The sequence below is a fragment of the Coloeus monedula genome (assembly GCF_965178545.1).
Source record: "Coloeus monedula genome assembly, chromosome: 6".
Classification (NCBI taxonomy): Eukaryota; Metazoa; Chordata; class Aves; order Passeriformes; family Corvidae; genus Coloeus; species Coloeus monedula.
Genome location: NC_138786.1, coordinates 23,301,330 through 23,319,775, shown reverse-complemented (window position 1 = coordinate 23,319,775; position 18,446 = coordinate 23,301,330).

Here is an 18,446-nt window from a genome sequence, read left to right as displayed (position 1 = left end):
TGACCAAAAGTACAGAAATATTTATGAAGGAAATTAGTTACATTTTGAGTGAGTTACTTAGGAAGGATGAATACCTCACAGAAAAACCATTAAGTCTGTTGTTGGCCCAGAGGTCATGAGTCAAGCGGGCTGTTTGTCCCACAACAAGCTAAGCTGTTTTTCCAATTAGAAGCAAGAAATATTTTGGCAAGCAGAGGCAGCATACATTGAAATGTGTTCTGCCTATACCTGGGCTGCTTCAGCCTGATGGGATTTCATTCATTCTATCTCCATGAAACTCCTTAAACTTCACTAAATTCAAATATACCAAATGAAAGAAATCAGAGTATAGTTATGTTCAGAAAGACATCACAAATTTCCAAACCAGCTCCCCTCACTAGCATACTTTGAACTTCTTTGTCTGCAAACAGAAGGGTACCTCTCCTAGAAAGTACCAGCTAATAGTAATCTGCTTTAATAGCAGCAGCTAGTTTTAAACCACTCCACATTTCATCTGCATTACTAACCTTTGACGCAGCGACTTTGCTAAATGGCAGTGGTCACTTGGCACCCCAGAGGCAGCGTTGTCTATCATTTACATATCTCCAGGAGTGGAAGGCACAGCAGTAGAAGACCTCCTGTGCCCAAGCAGGAGTCACCTTAGCTGTGTCGTTTCACCAGGCACTCTCTTGTGCTCCAAACCACTGGGGAAAGATTATTGCTGTCTCACTGCCAAACCCAGGTGCAAGCCACATGCCTGTCCCACGTGGAGAATTTGCCAGATGCTCACAAGTGATGCTGGGGAAAAGGTGCAGCTGATCCACTGATTAAGGAGTCAAGGTCTGGCCTCCAGTCTAAAACCAACCGTGGTTATTTACAGAACAATTTTCAAGAAGAGAGGAAGAAAAGAACTTTTATTTACAGCTTTCATAGATCTTTTTTCTCCATCATGTGCTCACCCAAAAGAAAATATATATTAATAGACACAAAAATGTGTAATTTCTTGATGTCTGTGTATTCCCATTCCAATTTAAAAAAATTAGAAGTTAAACCAATATCTATTTTCCATCAAAATATTGAGTTAAAAAACATTCAAAAATTATTTAAATGTCAATAAATAAACACTGATCTCCATAAAGCTGGGGCATTAAGGAAAGCAAAAGCAACCACAAGATTGATAGAAAAATCCAGACTTAGGCAATGCAGTGCTGGTTCACTTCTTCTCCCATTTGCAGTCAGTCAAGCCTTTGCCTTAGCTCTTCCCTCTCTCTCTCTCTCTCTTTACTCCCTCTTATCCACTGGGAATATTTATTTGCTTGTGACCAGGCTTCAGATGTTTCCCATGAACTGAGGAGCTGAGTGTACGTTGCTGTGCCTGGGCTGGTGCAGAGGTGCTGCATGTCTGTGTAACCTGTAGCCCAGTTCCAACACTTGATTGTAGCCCAGAAACCAACCCAATGGCAGCGCTTGGTGTTGCTGAGTGTATCTTGGGCAGAGGCTGGAGGCAGGTGTGCAGTGTTTGTATTCCCTCTCCCAAACCACTTCAAGGCCTTGTGCCAGCTGACAGGCAATTAAATACAGCATTGCTCTTACTCGATTAGAGAACCTCTAAAAACTTCACCATGGGCAGGAGGCAGCTGGAAGATGCAGCATACTCCAGTTACTACCAGACAGATCAAGCACAGACAGGCAGCCAGTCTTCCTCTCTCTCACTCATCTGGATGTGAAGGATCCTCCATTCTGAGTTACTCCAACATCACTGAGGATAAATTGGACCTCTTTCTCCAAAATCCCATTTGCTTTCCATTTCCTCTACTGCCTTCACATCCAGGCCATGTGGCAGTAGAGGAAAGAGGAGCTGCCTTCATGGACATGTCCAATCTGAAGGCTTCATTGATACAAGAACTAAAGTCCAAAGAAGATACACCAAACCTCTGGTACTTTTTTCAGACTTTATGCTCTGGTTCACACTCTCTGTCAAAATTAACTGTAACAGTATAAGCAAGGCAGACAGTCCCATCTGTATTCTTTACTGCTGAAGTTCACCATTCCTGTGGGTGTTGGTAACCTCCGGCAAACTTCTGCACCAGCTCCTATGAGAAGTTTAGAAATTTCAGAAACCTTTGCAGACAAAGTTGCTGGTGCCAGGTTCATCACTCATAGCAGTAGGTGATGTTTGTGTCAGCAAAGATGAGAAGTACAGTGCCTGTGCTCCAAATGAAGCGTGCTCATCCATGATTCCTCTCCATGTTCATAGAAAGTACTGAAAGATTAAAAGAAGAATGAGAGGAAACAGCATAAAGATGCTGATCTTCGGTGAAAGAAGCTGATCTGTGGTAGGAGCGGTCTGGGATCCTAGAGAATTAAGTCACCAGCACACTGATATTTCAGTGGTCTGGGATTAGAAGTGAGTTGAGTATGGTGGTGCTCTACCTCTGATATCAGACTTAAGTGAGATGCTATGTTGATCACAATGATTCATAGTTGAAGTATAAACCTTTCCTAATCTGATCCAAGACTTTTCATAGAAATGGTGTGATATTTCTTTTTCTGCACATATTAAATTATATCATTTTATTCTGAGGGATATTTAGAGCTTTTTGGTGACACAGATTTGTTGCTTTCTCCTAAATGTTTAGCTGTGCAAGCTCATGCTGTTCAGGTCTGGAATGTCTCAAGATGGAAGAGGGAAATGAGACTGCCTGGAGCTGAGCCCAGAATTTCTCTGGCAAATGTGCATCAATAAAACAAAAGATTTACACACATAAATAAGAGATCATGGGGAAAGACGAGGGGGGAACCCAATTATCTGTCCCATTGTGTCCAGCTTTAACTCAAACACAAATATTAGAGATAGGAGGAAGGGGGCAGAGGAAGAGGATAACATGATAGACAGAAAAGAATGTGAAAAAGCTGTATTCCAGCACAGTCTAAAATTTTCCAGGGAGACAAATGGGGATAAGCAGGTAACACTGTGTGGCCTTTTATAGGAAGTCTTCCCTTCACAGGAATTCTCTTCATTTCTCCATGACCATGTCCCACTGCTCTTTTTCCCACCATTGTCTGATTCTGGATTCACATGTCCTCTCTAGAGTTAACCACAGCAAATATTTTGAGCACAAGTCACTTTGCATCTCACAGAGTTTTGGAGAAGAAACCTAAGAGAGACCTACCAAGGGAACCTCCAGAGCTAATAATTTACTTTAATAATAAAACTGTCTCTTTTAATCTAGCATGTTTAAGGTAAGTGGAAAAGGATGCAATCTTTCATCTAGAGATCAGAAGGCAATGAACTCCATCTCTCCCTCAAACCACACTTTCTGGTGTGATCAATGAGACAGAAGCTGTGGTGATTTCTGTCTGGAACAGAACTGCCCCAGGGAACATGATTGAGACATGCCACTAAACAACACCAGGTGAGAGCTTGATTGCTATGACCTCAAGAAAGAGTCAAGAAGGTGACAGAAGCAAAAAGACCATCTTTCATTCCAGGCCTGCCTTAAGATAACAAGGTTTTCATGGACTTTGAGTCAATCTGTTGTGTTCCTTCAAGGAATTTTAGCTTTAACTTATTTTCCATGAAACCAAAACGTCATTGTAGTCATATTCTTTCTAGAAAGCAGGAATGTCTGCGAGTTACTCTCAGAGAGGCATAAACAGGTTTCCCTAAAATTAGGTGATATTGGGATACAAATGCTCGCCCAGATAATTTCAAAATACCCATTTTGGCAAAAATGCAGCAGGTGGAAATCTGGCATAAGCAGTCATTTTTGGCATAGAAGTATCTGAACTAGGAAGCACATCATTTACCCCTGACAAGGGGAAGCCTCCTGCCTGACTTCTCTAAAGCAGCTGAATTCTCTAAAGCACTCTAAAGCAGTGAGGCCGAAGCCTCACTTTTTCAAAAGAGACAGCCTCACATTCCAAGTCAATCAGAGAGGCTACCTCTGTTCACTGCTGAATTTGAATTAACAAAATGCTTTTTCTATTCATCGTTGTTCAATGACTCTGGAATTTTAAAGAATAGAACAAATTGCAGTGGCCAAATTTCTGCATTCAAAACAAACTAGCACCAAGAGGGGGATAATTAGTCAGATGAATTAGTCTGTGGAGAGGGAGTCAATCTGGGAAGCGTGTGCTTAAGAGAGCAATCACGGAGCTCTAGAGATCGGCTCCTGGGTGGGTTTTCCAGGGACTGGGGAAATTACTGAGGCAGCCAGACCAATAACAGCTGCTGTAACAAAAGCACAGACTGGATGCCAGGCCCTGTGAGCTCAGGAGAAAATACAAATGAGCATCCGACGCTGAACGCGTGAGGCGCCGACGTCAACAGCGTTGCACCAGGAATGCTCTTGGCCCCTGCGCAAACCTAGCTCCACCAGAATTCCCTCCAGCCAAGTCCGTGGGACTCCCATCCAAACCCTCTGCCCTTTGAAGCCGCTGGCTGGACCCCTTTCGTGCTGCTCTGTTGAGAACACAGCGGGTTGAAAGCCTGTTTTCCACTTTGCATCCCACTGCCCAGCGGATGGCCTCTGCAGCAATTAAACCCAACAGGCTGAGGCTGCATTGATCCCAGCTGGGGAGTGAGACCCAGCCTGGAACCAGGTACTGTGCTCCTGGGTCAGGGTTTCGCTGCAAGCTGTAGTGAAGGCCAGGTCTGCTCAAGCTCACAAATACTTTGTCAAACCGGGTTATGCTTTGATCGCATCTGAATGTTTTGAGAGGAAAAAAATGTGCAGTGTGGAGAGATCCAGAGCCGGTTTGTTGGTTTGTATTTTTTTTTTTTCCTCAGAAAAAACCCGCTTTGTGTGTGAGAGCTCAATAAATATCCAGGCAGCTCAGGGCAGCCACAGTTGCTGGGAATTTCATTTCCATTTCCATGGGTGGGCTGGGTTGCAAGCCAAGCTCTGAGCTGGAATTTCAGGCCAAAATTTGGACAGGCACCTGAAAATTTTGATCTCAGTAAGAATGAGCAAGCAGAACTTGTCCAAAGCCCCTTTCCAGATACAACTGTGTTGGAGCAATAACAAAGCCCCATATGAGGGTTTGAACTTGGCAAGCTCAGCCCCATCTCTGAGACCTGCCTGGTCTGGGGTACTCTCTCTGGAAGGACAACCTTTCCTCTAAGACTTTTAGCTTTCTAGATCCTGGTAAATATTGCAGAAGGTGATACACCATGCACAGTTTCACACCTCTGTGTCAGATCCTTAAAGACAACACACACTGAGAAGAACAGATATTTTTCAAACCTACAGCAGTAACAAACACCTGAACATTTTGTGTTTTCAGAGGAGGTCTGAGCCAGTGGAGGTTCTGGCAAGCAGGAGCAGCTCTGTGCCTGTTCCATGTAGCACATCATGTCAAGTCACAAGGGATGTTTTCTCTGCAGAGACTCTGGGTTTCAACAGGTCCATTGCACGTATGGCCCCATGGAGCACATCACAGTACAAACAGGGAGCAGATGGAGCCTCAGTAGCCCATGAGACTTTTCCAACTGTGAGTCTACATGGAGCCAAAGAGGAAACCATGACAGCTGCTGTCCCCAGGGAACCTGCCAGACCCCCAGGCATCACCTGCAAATCTGGGAAGAGCTCAGCCAGCTCCGATCACCCTCCTCATCACCCCTCTTCTGCTTTTCACTGAACCGGGTGGGAAAAGTTTTCCCTTCTCTACTCTCTTCTTCATAAACCAGCCTGTCTTCTGTTCAACTTCTACTCCCCTTCTCCTTTGGTTTGGATTTCACCTATGTGTTCGTCATGGTTTAGGAATGTTACTCCCCAGTTCAGTGTCCCCACTGAGACTCTCCCAAATCACTGGCCACTCTCTATCTCCCCCTTCCCGTCCCTCTTCCCTGCTCTGGTGGATGGAGTTGAGGATTGGGACACAAACGATGAAGATCATGGCCTGAGATAAGAATGATTTACTGGAAATAGCAATGACATAAGAAAAAAACAGTAACAGCAACAATGTTAATTACAAAAGTATACAAAAGAGAGGGTGATTCACACGCAAAAATGCTCACCACAGACCCCAAGACAATGAAAAATGGTGGACAGTTTACCGTCCCCCTCCCCTATTTTTTCAGCCAGAAGCCATGTCCTTCTTTTACTAACTCAGAGAGTCCCTTTCCTCTGGCCTCGACAGCTATGTGAGGTGGTATAGATTAACATCTGTGTCATGGCCAAAATTAGGACAGAGATGCTACTCCCTCACAGAAAATATCAGTGAGTGTGTGCACATTCCTGGGATAACGTGCAAGGGCAATTCTTATTCATCACCCATGCGCCTCAGCTTAAAAACCAGGGTTCATTCCATCTGAAACACAGCCTTTGCACTCAACAATTTCGACTGCAAATAACAATCCGGGAGATCCTATGGGTTATATAGGCTGCTAGAGAGTATTCACACAGGTTATGCAGCTTGGTAAAGCTAGTACTGTAACAGGAAAAGCTACAGGGCTTCCAAGTCCACTGGACTCAAGGGATTCATCCTTACTCCCAAAGGATTAGCTATTATAAAGATTAAAAGCCACAGAAATAGAACATAAGGAGTGGATGGGGAAAAAAAGGTAGGGCAGGCATATTTTTGACCTACTCTATTATCTAATCATTTTGAGAGAACATTGGAGTTTCTGATAATCATTTGTTAGTTTTTTATTGTTATATGTTTTCTCAAGATATTTGAATATACTCTACCATTTTCACCCACACTTTCAAGGGTTACAGAAATAGAAGGGTCTACATACAGAGTGATATCACAGCCAGCATGGAGAAAAACCGCTGCAGCGTGGGAAGATTGAACTGAATAAAAAGAAAGTTACTAACTGAAGAGAAAGGGGCTGAACTTCTGCCATGAGAAAAGGAACAGAGAAAAAGGGATAAAGGAAGGAAAGAAAATAGGACAGAGCTCACTGGGGAACACAGTAACCAACCTGACTCACCAGTACTCTGGTGCAAATGCAGTGGGGGTCCACGACCTGATTTGCTATCCCCGGGGCGCTCCTGCCCTAGATCTGGCAGGGTCAAAGCCTTCCTCAGTTAAACCTGAAAAAGTCAAGTCTGTGGTAGTGGGGGGGAAGCTATTCTGCAAATGTTTTTTTGACAGAATCTGGGAAAATATATCCTGCCCGGAAGGACAGAAGGGACAATCCTTCTGGATAAGGTCTGTGGGTGATGTTCTCTGGGATACTTTCACTCAGTTGTGTGTAGCGCATTGCTTGTAAAATATTATCAAAGTGTGAATTCAGAGAGGGAAACAAACTCTAGCCAGACTCTCAGAACTGAGCTGTATCTGCCATTTTGCTGAGAGACAAAACAGATACGATCATAAGTCTGCAAATATGGCAAAAATAAGCAGAAGAATTTTTTTACACATGTAAAAAGGACTTAACCAGAAAAAAAAAGGAAAGATGTGAGTAGGGATATGGTAATGCAATACAGTAGGTCTGAAAGCTTCAGTACTAGAGTATTTTTCAAGTCAGACTGGCCAAGATACTAAGAAATCCTGCAGAGGGACTGGGTTTGTTTTAGCAGAAAGGACAGGAGGGAAAAGGAATGATGTATGATGCTGGGAAATCAGAACAAATTAGGTTGAAAAAGATCTCTGAGATCACTGAGTCCAACCTTTGACCGATCACCACCTTCTCAACTAGATTGTGGAATTAAGTGCCACATCCAGTCTTTTCTTGAACATCTCCAGGGATGATGACTCCACCATCTCCTTGGGCAGTCCATTCCAATGTTTAACAATATTTTCTCTGAGGAAATTCCTCCTGATGTCCAGCCTGAACCTACCCTGGAGCAGCTTGAGGCTATCTCCTCTTGTCTGGTTGCTAGTTGCACCCAAAGCCTTTCCCTCATTCACTGAGCAGGTCACCTGGTCATAAAGTCAATCCGGTTGGTCAAGCAGGACTGCCTTTGTTGAACCCATGCTGGATGGGCCTGATCCCTTGGTTGTCCTGTGTGTGCTGCATGATCACATGCAAAATGATCTGTTTCATAACTTTCTCATGCACCAAGGTGAGGCTGACAGGCTTGTAGGATCCTCCTTCTGGCCTATCTTGTGGATGAGCATCACACTGGCGAACCTCCAGGCATCTGGGCCCTCCCCAGTTAGCCAGGACTGTTAATAAATGATGGAGAGTGGCTTAGAAAGCTCTCCTGCTGCTCCTCATCCAGTCCCACAGACTTGTGAGCATCTAAGTGGCTCAGCAGGTCACTAACTACCTCCTGGATTGCAGGACGTCTATTCTGCTCCCTGGCAATGTCTGCCAGCTCAGGGAGCTAGTTGCCCTGAGGAAAACCACTCTCAAAGACTGAGGCAAAGAAGGCATTAAGTACTTCAGCCTTTTCCTCATCCTTGGTGACACTGTTTCCTCTTGCATCCAATGAAGAATGTAGGTTTTCCTTGGCTCTCCCTTTGTGGTTAATGTACTTATAAAAACACTTTTTATTGTCATCTTTTACAGCAGTGGTCAGATGGAGTTCTAGCTGAGTTTTACCTTTCTAATTTTCTTTCTACATGACCTAATGGCATCCTTCTACTCTTCCTGAGAAATCACAGAGATCCATTTTCTGATGTGTGCGGAAGGAGTGTCAGGTCCTTGGGTACTTTCAAAGACCTAAATGCTTTTTCTGGAGTACTCAGCTCTGATGGTCTGGGGAAGTTATTCCATTTCCTGAGCGAGGATTTCTTGGAAAAGGAAATGTGAAGGACAGCACTGCATCTAACTCCCTGCTCTCCAAAATCTTCACATTTCCACAAGAGGTGTGTCATTTTTTAGCTGTCCACTGAATGCCACCTCTCCATCCTACTCCACGCCAGCCCATCAGCCTGGAGCTCACAGAAGTTGCTAAATCACTCAAGTGCTTAAGTAACACAAAAGAACATGCAGCACAAGAAAGGTTACCTGAAGCCAGCTTTCATCACCAGCTCTGTTTACCTGTCCAGCGCTTCTTCCTGTACTTCACTCCCCTAACTGAGCCTTGACCTGAAACAGCCTGTGTGTTTTTTAAAAACCTTCCACCCAAGTGAACAAGAAATCCTGCTGATTTCAGCATGAAGGAAGAAACTACTTAATATAAGCAATAATAATGAAATCAGGCCCTACAAGTTTAGATTAAGCTATGGAAAATTGCACCAGCAACTCATTCTGCCTGGTGACTCCTCATTTATGATGCTGAGAAATACAGCTCTGCTTGGAGATGATCTTTGTATGTGCAGGTACAAAGAGCAAGGATAAAGCATGCACAACATCATCTTGCAGATGAGAAGAGAGAAAACCTGCAACACATGTTGGTGTAATGGGACAGTGAAGTGCAGCAGACCTGACCTCTTCCCAGGGTCTGTCCAGATTTCAGTCTCTGTAAAATCATAGAACCACAACAGATCAATAACATCCTAGAAGCAGCTGTTGTGTATCTGAACAGCTGAGCAGTGCAGCCCATCTACTCAGAGTTTAGTACCTTGGTGTGCCCCAGCAGCACAGCATCAGGTGGAACAGGAGAGTTGAACAGGCAAGTGGTTATAGCATGGGGCCTGCAGCAGAGTGCTTCAAATCACAGACATAGAAAGAGAGGATTCATCAAAATAATTCTTAAAAAATAACAAGAAGTGGGGAAAGGCTTGGACAGCCCTTCCAAGCCCAAGAAGCAAAGAGTCATAGTCAAAGCCTTTGCAGTGTGCCTCAGAGCAAGGCTGCATGCCATGGTTTCCCAGCAGCAGGGTCCTGTGCTGGTCAGTGCCTCACTGCAGTGGCCAGGAAAGCTGGGAGAGCATCGCTCAGCTGAAGGCAGGCAAGAAGGGTGGCAGGGCACCCAGCCCTGCCAGGATAGTGGGGACAGGGAAATGTGGTGGCAGCTGCTCCGCAGAGCAGGGAGGGAGCACCCAAGCACCGTAGAGCACTGCACTGGGGGTGGGAGCTGGGAAAGGCAGAGTGCTTTACCGGCTTCCACAAAAAGGGAATAAAACTGACAAAATGAGAGCCTTAATTGCAGAGTAGAGACTTATCATCCCCTCTGCTCTGTACCCCTGTGGGGATGTGCCACACAGATGTCTCTGACTGGGGTGGTTGCCAGCAGGGCTTTGCAGAGGCTTTGTCTCTGGGCTGTGCACTGGCAAAGAAATTATGGCTTTTATGTGCTCTCTAACTGCAATTGCAGCTCCAGCTTTATGTTCCTGCTTTGCTGGAAGACAGTTTGTTCCTCCTCTCCCTCATTTAGCCCTCCTGAGGAGCATAGGGGCGTTATCATGGCCCAAATGACAGATGAGGAGAGAAAAGACTGATGAGTTAAAGCACAGATTTGACATTGGCAGCTGAGGTGAAGGTATCCCCATAACAGAGACAGGCATCATACCTGCAGGCAGAGTTTCTGGAAAACAAGAGAGCCAGAGGCAGCAGCTGCAGGGGAGGAATGTAAGTGAGCCCACAGCATCATCATGTCCTTCCTTGGACACTTTCTGTGGTGCCTGGAGGAAGGTCACTCTCATGACAGCAGGAACTTTGGTCCTCCATACTGTTCAGCAAGACAGACAACTCGAAAGAAGGAGCACTTCAGTAGCCCCTGGGCATGTGAAATGAGCAGTTCAGCTGTCAGTGGGTAGAGATAAAGGTGCCCAAAGGACAGATGGTGTTGTGAAATTCATCCATTTGTCAGAGGACAGCCCTGAACCTCAGAACCTCTGAACTGCTCACATCTCTTTTTGCAGGGCTAGTTTTTCACTGAGAAGCAAACAGGCAGGTGTGACTCACTCAGACATGAGCTCGACCTGGGGGTCGGAGGGTGTCCCCTTATCACTGCCCCCAGTGTTTCCCTCAGCCTGAGCACATTTTGCAAGGCAAGGGCAGATAGCACTGCCACTTTTACCACCTTGCCTTTAGGGTGAGAGGAGGTGAGGCACTAGTTAATCAATTCTGTTCTGTCTTGGAACAGGAGAAAAAAAAGGAAGTGTTGTTGTAGGTCCCCCTGAGAATTACTTATTTTGGAATATCTGGCAAATTGGAAACATTTGGCTTCAGATTAAGTGAAATGTTTATTAGGTGGAAATCAAGTAATTTCCCTTGGGAGGCATTTTCTACAAAAGCCAAAGGAATCAGACAGAATGGCTGGATTCCTGAAAGAGCGGAAACTGTTCCCGGGCTACAGAGAGAGGTGGTACCGCTTGGGCTGTACTAAGCACCTGGCCTTGGAACCCACTTTGACCTAGGAGTTACTGGAAATGAAGAGGAGCAGCTTCAGCAGAGACAGAGGGCAGAGTAGCCCCGGCACTGGTTGTTCATCATGTAGGAGAGAATCCCAGGTTCATGTCCTTCTATTTGCCCTAATTACTCTTCCTCTTAGAGGGTCCCAATCAACAAGCCATCAGATATGCTCCCTGTGTATTTCAGGCTTCTCTTCTGAAGCCATCCCCCATTTCTACAACAAAACCTAATGTAGACCCCTTGGTAACTGGAGCACCTGGGCATCAGCCTTTGCCAAAGGAGGGGTCTCTTGGGTGTGGGTATCTCACACCAAAGGATCTTCTGCCCTAGTGGTTGGACTGGGAAACCCAACAGTAACTGCTAGCCAGTTCTGCATGGGAGCCCAGTCTGAAAAACATGAAATATCCTGTTACAGAAACATCAGAAAATGGATCAGTCTACATTCAGCCATAGATAGACAAAACAATCTGCTTGTTTTTACATAAACTAATCAATCATTTTGAGCAATCGGGTACTGCAGTCTTTGGCAAAATTAAAACAAAATCTGGTAAGGTGGAGCAAAAGAAAGTAATATGCACATATTTCTGGATTTCATTTTTCTCATCTCTTTGCACTAATTATTCTTTCCTTTGGTCAGTGACAAAGATGGACACACTTTTTTTGACCACATGCAGCTTTGTCAGTAACATTTAAACAGGCAAACCACCTGTGTGCCAGAACCCAAAGTTGTGTGCTACCAGGCAGATGTGCAATGCTCCAAGAGACATGTGAGCAAAGCCTCCTATGTTCCAGTGGTATGTGGGGTCAACAAGGTTATTTGGGATCCATGAGGGTGCTGTAAATACTAGAGGGAAGAACAACCAGATTTTACATAAACAGTGTCAAGGTCCTTTTGTGTCAGCAGTCAGCACCTCAGAAAATTACCTCATGACAAAGTTTTCAGGGAGAGAAAGGTTCTGCACAGATTTCTAGCTTCCCTGACGCAAGTGCTTGCAACACACACTTACTGAACATGCTCTTCTTCAGGCCAATTTATGCTTGTTTTAATATCCTTTCCAAAATATCTTACTGGGGTCATGGGAAGTGCTACGCAGCCAAGTCAAGTGACAAGCATCAGCATGTTGTCAGCATGTGAAAGCAAAAACAAACCTTTTTTAAAGGAATTAGAGAGTCTAGTGACTGAGCTAATCTGAAACAGTTCCAGGAAAAAATGCTTCTGGTAAAGGAGAGAAACCAGAAGGTTTTACCTGCAGTTACTCCCCAAGGTGAAACTCCTCTGCACCCCAGATGCAAAGCCAAGCACAGCAGAGAGAGCAACAGGATGGACAAAGCAGAGATCTGGCATCAGAACCTGCTATTTCCAGACTACACTGATTAGTCCATCATTTCTAGTACAGCCTCTGACAAAGCCAGCTCCCCACGTTGCCTTTGCCATCTGTAAAATCAGGAGAACAGGTGGATTTGTCTTATTTCCAAACCAGTAATGACCAACCCTCACAAGCTGTACAGTATTCCCACGCCTGGGAGACAGAAAGGTACTACTGCCCCCACTTTGAAAAAGAGGAGCCAAGAATAGGTGAAATGTAACTGTTTGCCCAAATTCTCACATAAAACTGATGACAGAGCAGCTGGCTCAAAACCAGTTGTCCTGTCCCTAGGTCAGGACTTTAATTCTTAACACTTTCCTCCAAGCCTGACCTGAGATTTGGTCTAGAAGGTAAATACTGATGGCTGTGGGTGAGTTTTTCGTTTTTCTTACAGGACTGCAGTTCTTGAAATTCTCTTCATTAAGATCTCGGTCTCTGTTTATTTATGGGCAACAAAATTGCACACAGAGAAACTCAAGCATCCCACAGCTAGTATAATGTCAATATCACTTGGAAATGAAGGCAGTCAGCATGCCAAGGCTTTAGAGGCATAATATTTTAGATTTGATTTCAGTCTATGATAGGATAAGACTACATAGAATTGGGCCATAGGATCTCTTTAGCCAACAATTAAACTTCCCCAGAGGTTTTGGTTCTCTGGGGTGGGGTTTTATTCAAGCACTAAATATACCTGTGACCAAATTCCCAAGAAAGGAACATCTCCTGAATGTAGAAAATACTAACACTATTTTTTGTTGGTGCTGTTGATCTTCAAACTCATTCTGTAGAGACAGAACAGAGCAATACCTTATCAGAACCTGTAAAACAATTTTCTTTCTTGCAAAGAATTTTGGAAATGGCCGAATTTTTTCAACCCTTAGTCTCCACTGGATGAGCCTCTGGAGCCTGTGTGCAAGTAAACCTCAGAGTAAATTATATTTTATACAGCAATAAAAACAGCTGCTATCTAGGAGTATAGTGGTTGTCACAACACCTCCAGTCTCATCTGCTAAAAATTTCAGCAATGATAAGGTAGAAGTCAGATCTCAGGCTAGCTGACTAATAGGATTTCCTTTCTGCAGACATTTTCAATAGCTTAAAATGTAATTTCAAATAGGCATAAAAAAAGTTTGCAAGTTTCCTATGAAGCAGAAATCCTGTAAGATTTTATTTCAGAAATGCTGATACATACAAAATATTAGATGTAGGCCAGGACTTCAGTAGCTGTTGAGTAAAATGACCACAGTTGGGTCTTTTTCCAATATCATGGCTGCTCAGCACTGAATAAGGACAGCAAATGTATTTGGAAGTGAGCAACAACAAAACTGAAGAGTGACATCAGCCTCACGCAGGAACCAAATTTCCAGGTTCTAAGGAACAAAATAAGTCCTACCTCAGCCAGCCAGAGCATGCCAGCCTGACCACAGGGCAGCGGTTCCTGGGCAAACCTCAGCAGCTTTGTTTCTGTGCAGTTCCCAGATCAAACATGTGATACAACAGGCAAGTTATCCAACACGAGACTGACAATTAAAATTTGTCAAACCACATATGTTTGTTTCCATGAAACATTTCTGCTTCAGCACATACGCATTTTCTAACTGCATCAGCTTTGTTGAAACATTCCTACTCGGTTCCTACTCAGCCTGTGGAAACAAGCTCTACTTAGTTCTGCTTGCTCCCAAAATTACAATTTCTTCTCATAAAAGCTACAGGACAGCTGTGATTAGGACCTTATCAAGATCCTTTGTGCATGCAAATGGACAGGCTAATTCTGTTACTGTTATTCATCAGCCGTAGCAAATCGTGTACATGTGCTCTCTTAAGCAGTTTGTCACGGTGCTTAGAAACACACTGGCCCACACTAAACTGACCAGCTCTGCAACCCTTCATTAACTCCTGTAGAATCATAACCTAGCACAGATAGGTGCTTTTCAGAGCAGAGCCACAGAGATCAACTCTGTTTTGGTAACAGGCACCTGCACAGCCCATAAAAGCACAGCTAAGAAAGGAAAGCATGTTCCAATTAATCACTAATGACTGACTTTCCTTTGTGTCGAACAGACTATGCTGAACAAAGCAAACCTAGAGCTTGGAGTATTTAAACAAAAGCACATAGTAGTGCATTGAGAGCCTATAAAAGGAAGCAATATATAAGAAATCACATTTCTGCATGTTTTCACAGTACCACCTAGGAATGCACAGTACTGGGTACAGATCCAATATTGGGGCCATGGAGATCTCACACTTCAGTAGGCAACCTAGAAGGCATCAGATACTCTGCAAATTACTGAATTCTCTATTAGAGAGAATACAGTTCTTTCTGTATAACAGAAAACCCAGTCACTTCAGTCACTTTGGTTCCCACAATCAAAGAGGTCCATCAGTGTGTGAAGACCATCAGATCCCCACTGTCACAACAGTCCTTGCCAAGTTACTGTTGGCCATCAGGATGCTGGTACCCAGAATAAAGACAGAAACATCGGGACAAAGTGATAGGGTCTCCTAGATATATGATTACATCTTCTCATATGGTATGGGTGGCTACAAGCAGAGTGTGCTCAATGATCTGCCCCCTTATGAGCAGCCCCCAGCCCAACTTAGGCAGAGTAGCCTAAATAGATGTGCCCAAGCACAGAACATCCCAGGAGATGGCCTCCAAACCCACACTGAGGTGACATCAGGGTGCTTTTCAAGGAGTCCTTCGGCTATGGTGTCACTTACACCTCTGAGTTCTCTCTGGAGCAGGGATTGTTTCCCGTATGTAACTTGTATCAGGTTTGAAGCCTCTGGGTGTCACTGACATGGGGGTGACTTGGACCAAGAAGACCTTGGTCCAAGTAACTTCTAGTAACTTCTACTAGGTGCGATTAAGTAGATGCGTAAATGCACTGAAGAAATCACTGTGGCTCATTGCTGAGCAGGGGACAGATTTACTGACCTGTGCTCATCTGTACAACCCATGTAGCAGGCATAATGCTTCATCCAGAAGACAGAGCCACCATGAGAGATTTTCTCTTCCACAAGTTCAAACTTAGAAGAGTTAAAACAAAAAGGACCTCTGCCCCAGCTGCATAAATAAGAATATTTCCACTCAGAACAGAACTGAAATGGAGGTTAGATAAGCAAGGCCTTGGCAGCAGGAAAAACAAACAAAGCCAGTCCCTGCTACGCCCACTGAGAAGCAGCTTGTTCTGCCATGAAGCAGTTTGTCACACACGATCTGCAATGACTCACTGGCAGGCAAGAGCAACCCAGCTAGGTTTCTGTGAGCCCAGACAGGCGGAGAAATGGCTCCTGGTTAAGATGTTTTCAGTGCTGTGAAAGGAGGGCAAAGCTGCAGCCCATCCAGGCACACCACCAGGCAGATGCTCCCTGGGCAGAGGGCTAACCTGGAGGCTACCCTGGTTCCAATACACCATGTCAGCTGAGAACAGGAAGCCAGTTTAATCAGGCCATGTAATTCTCTGGCAATCCTCACTTCCCTTAAAGAGGTTTTCCACTAATAACAGTCCAGCTTGGCTCAGACAGTAGCGGCAAGCTGGGGTTCTTCTGCTGAGGTCTCAACACTGAGTTGAAAACAAGAGATGTATCAGACCTAGGCAGACATCAGAGCACTGACCTCCACACAGGGAGGATCTAAGGGATCCCAGAGGTTTAGGAGAGAGGTCTGAGCATGCCCCAATGCCCTCACAGAAATTACACTATTCACAGTCACTCATGGAGGAGCTTCAGCCCAGCAGCCTCATGCTGCTGACAGCAGCAGCATGGCTGTGCTGAGCCCAGCTGCACCCACTAACCTCCTCTGCCCTCTGGGACACCTTGCCATTTTTACCTTGGGTAGGCTGGCTGATGAATAGCTCCTTGAGCGAAGGGATGATTCAGATACAGCTCCAGCAAGAAGAAACTTGTGCTATGACAGCCACACAGAATGCAGCATCTCTGTTTTGTTGTTCAAGTGTCCTTTCCCCTTCTGCACCTCCCTCAGCTTTCTCCCTCTAATTTTATTCCCAGAGCCCAGCGATTGCTTTTAACAAAGATGGTTGAGTCATTTCCCAGCTCTGATGTGCCATCTACCAAATGTTTCAGATGACTGATGTCTTAAGAAGGAATCCAGCCTGTTCCCTTGCTGCACATCTTAAAGCTGCCAAAATGGAGCAATTATACCCAATTTCTGTGACAAAGAACAAGAAGTCCTGTCATTATCACAGCTTCCCCTTGGAAAGGCAGTGGGTGAGAGAAGGAAATACATGATCAGTGTCACAACAATAACAGGCTGATGCATGCCATGAACCGCAACCGGCTGTGAGTCTGCATTAGGAAGGTGTCACTTCTTGCAGGCAAATAATAAAGCCCACGAGAGACTGACCTGGGCATTACAGGAAGGCACCACTCTTCAGTGGTGGGCCCAAGGGAGCAGTGGTGTCCCTGCAGAAGACCCTCTGCCAGACAGCTGCCACTACACCTGTGGCCGAACTCTGGGCTCTCAGTACGGACTCCAGAGGACATTAGGCATGGAACACTTGACTCCCCACACCATGAAGCATGGGCTCAGCAGAGCATACCCAGCACCTCCAGAACAGGCAAGGCAGCTCTCCAGGGAGGTGCATGACTCTGCTCTGACTTGTCAACACAACATCCACCTCTAACAGGGACAAAATTCTGTCAGACAGCTGCCAAGTAACCTTTGTATAAGGCTACAGAACATTTCTCTGTGGCTTCACATCCACTGCAGGGGAAAATGTGTACCTTTGGCTTTTATTCCCTCCTATACATAGTACCATAAGGGATGCTGTAGGTTAAGAGAGGAATGGCCGTACCCCAGGCAACACTGGCATCACTTTTTTTTGTGGATTTTGGCAAGGCAGTGTAGACAGCACCTTGCTGGGTACTTCCCTGACTACCTCAAGCAACCAAAGCCACACAGTGCATCCCTCCCTCCCCACACTCCTCGTGTTCATCCCCATAACTCCCACACCCTTTCTCTGGCACTGGTTTCTCATGGAGGTAACTGATAGGCTGCTGCCTGGCTCAGAAGATCCCTGACATGCTCCAGTATGCCTCACAGCAGTGATGAGTCCTTCCCTGGGAACCAAGAGAGGAGGCAGCAGGCCCTGTTCTCTACACAAGACTCATGTGCAGCAGGTTGGAGACCTCCAGCTTTGTTCAGCCATAGCGTGAGCCTGACAGATGAAGGAAGAACAAGTAGAAGAGAAAAGGCAAGTGGGCAAGTCACACTTCTCAGACCTGAGCTTCTTTGCATGTCCCTTGTGTCTGAATGCATAAATAATACTTAGAACTTGGACACCATCACAAATTTCAACAAGAACACAGAAAATCTTTCACTTGCCTGACCACACCCTTTGCAGGAGGTCTGTACCACTCCAAATTTTCCCTTCCTTCTTTCCCACCTCATTTTTTCTGCCCTGCTCCCCACCCTTCTCTCTTTTCACAGCCTATAACTCTTCCAACTCATCACATGGACTCCTAAAACCCAGGATCCGTTATACCTGAATCAAGCACTTTCTGTCTCATGGCTCCTCTCTCATGAGCCCAGCAAAGCCCCTTCCCCCACTGACTGCTGTCTCCAGTCAACACAGACGTGTTGCACACCAGTACAACCACTACCAGCCGCTGCTCCTCATTCTTTGCTGTTCTAAGTTCAAACCAAAACAATGTAACCGTGCAAGTCCAAAGCATATTTTCCTGCTCCCATCTAACAAGAGTTAGATGCTGTGATTTGCTAAGGTCTGATCCTGAAAGTCAAAGACCAGAGAGACCTCAGTTCTCCCAGTCATTTCCCGGCACTCAGCCTTCCAACTCTTGACTGGGTCCAAACAAAACAAACCAATGAGAAGGGCTTGAGCCTGCCCTTTTACTGATCCAACACTTTATATTGCTGA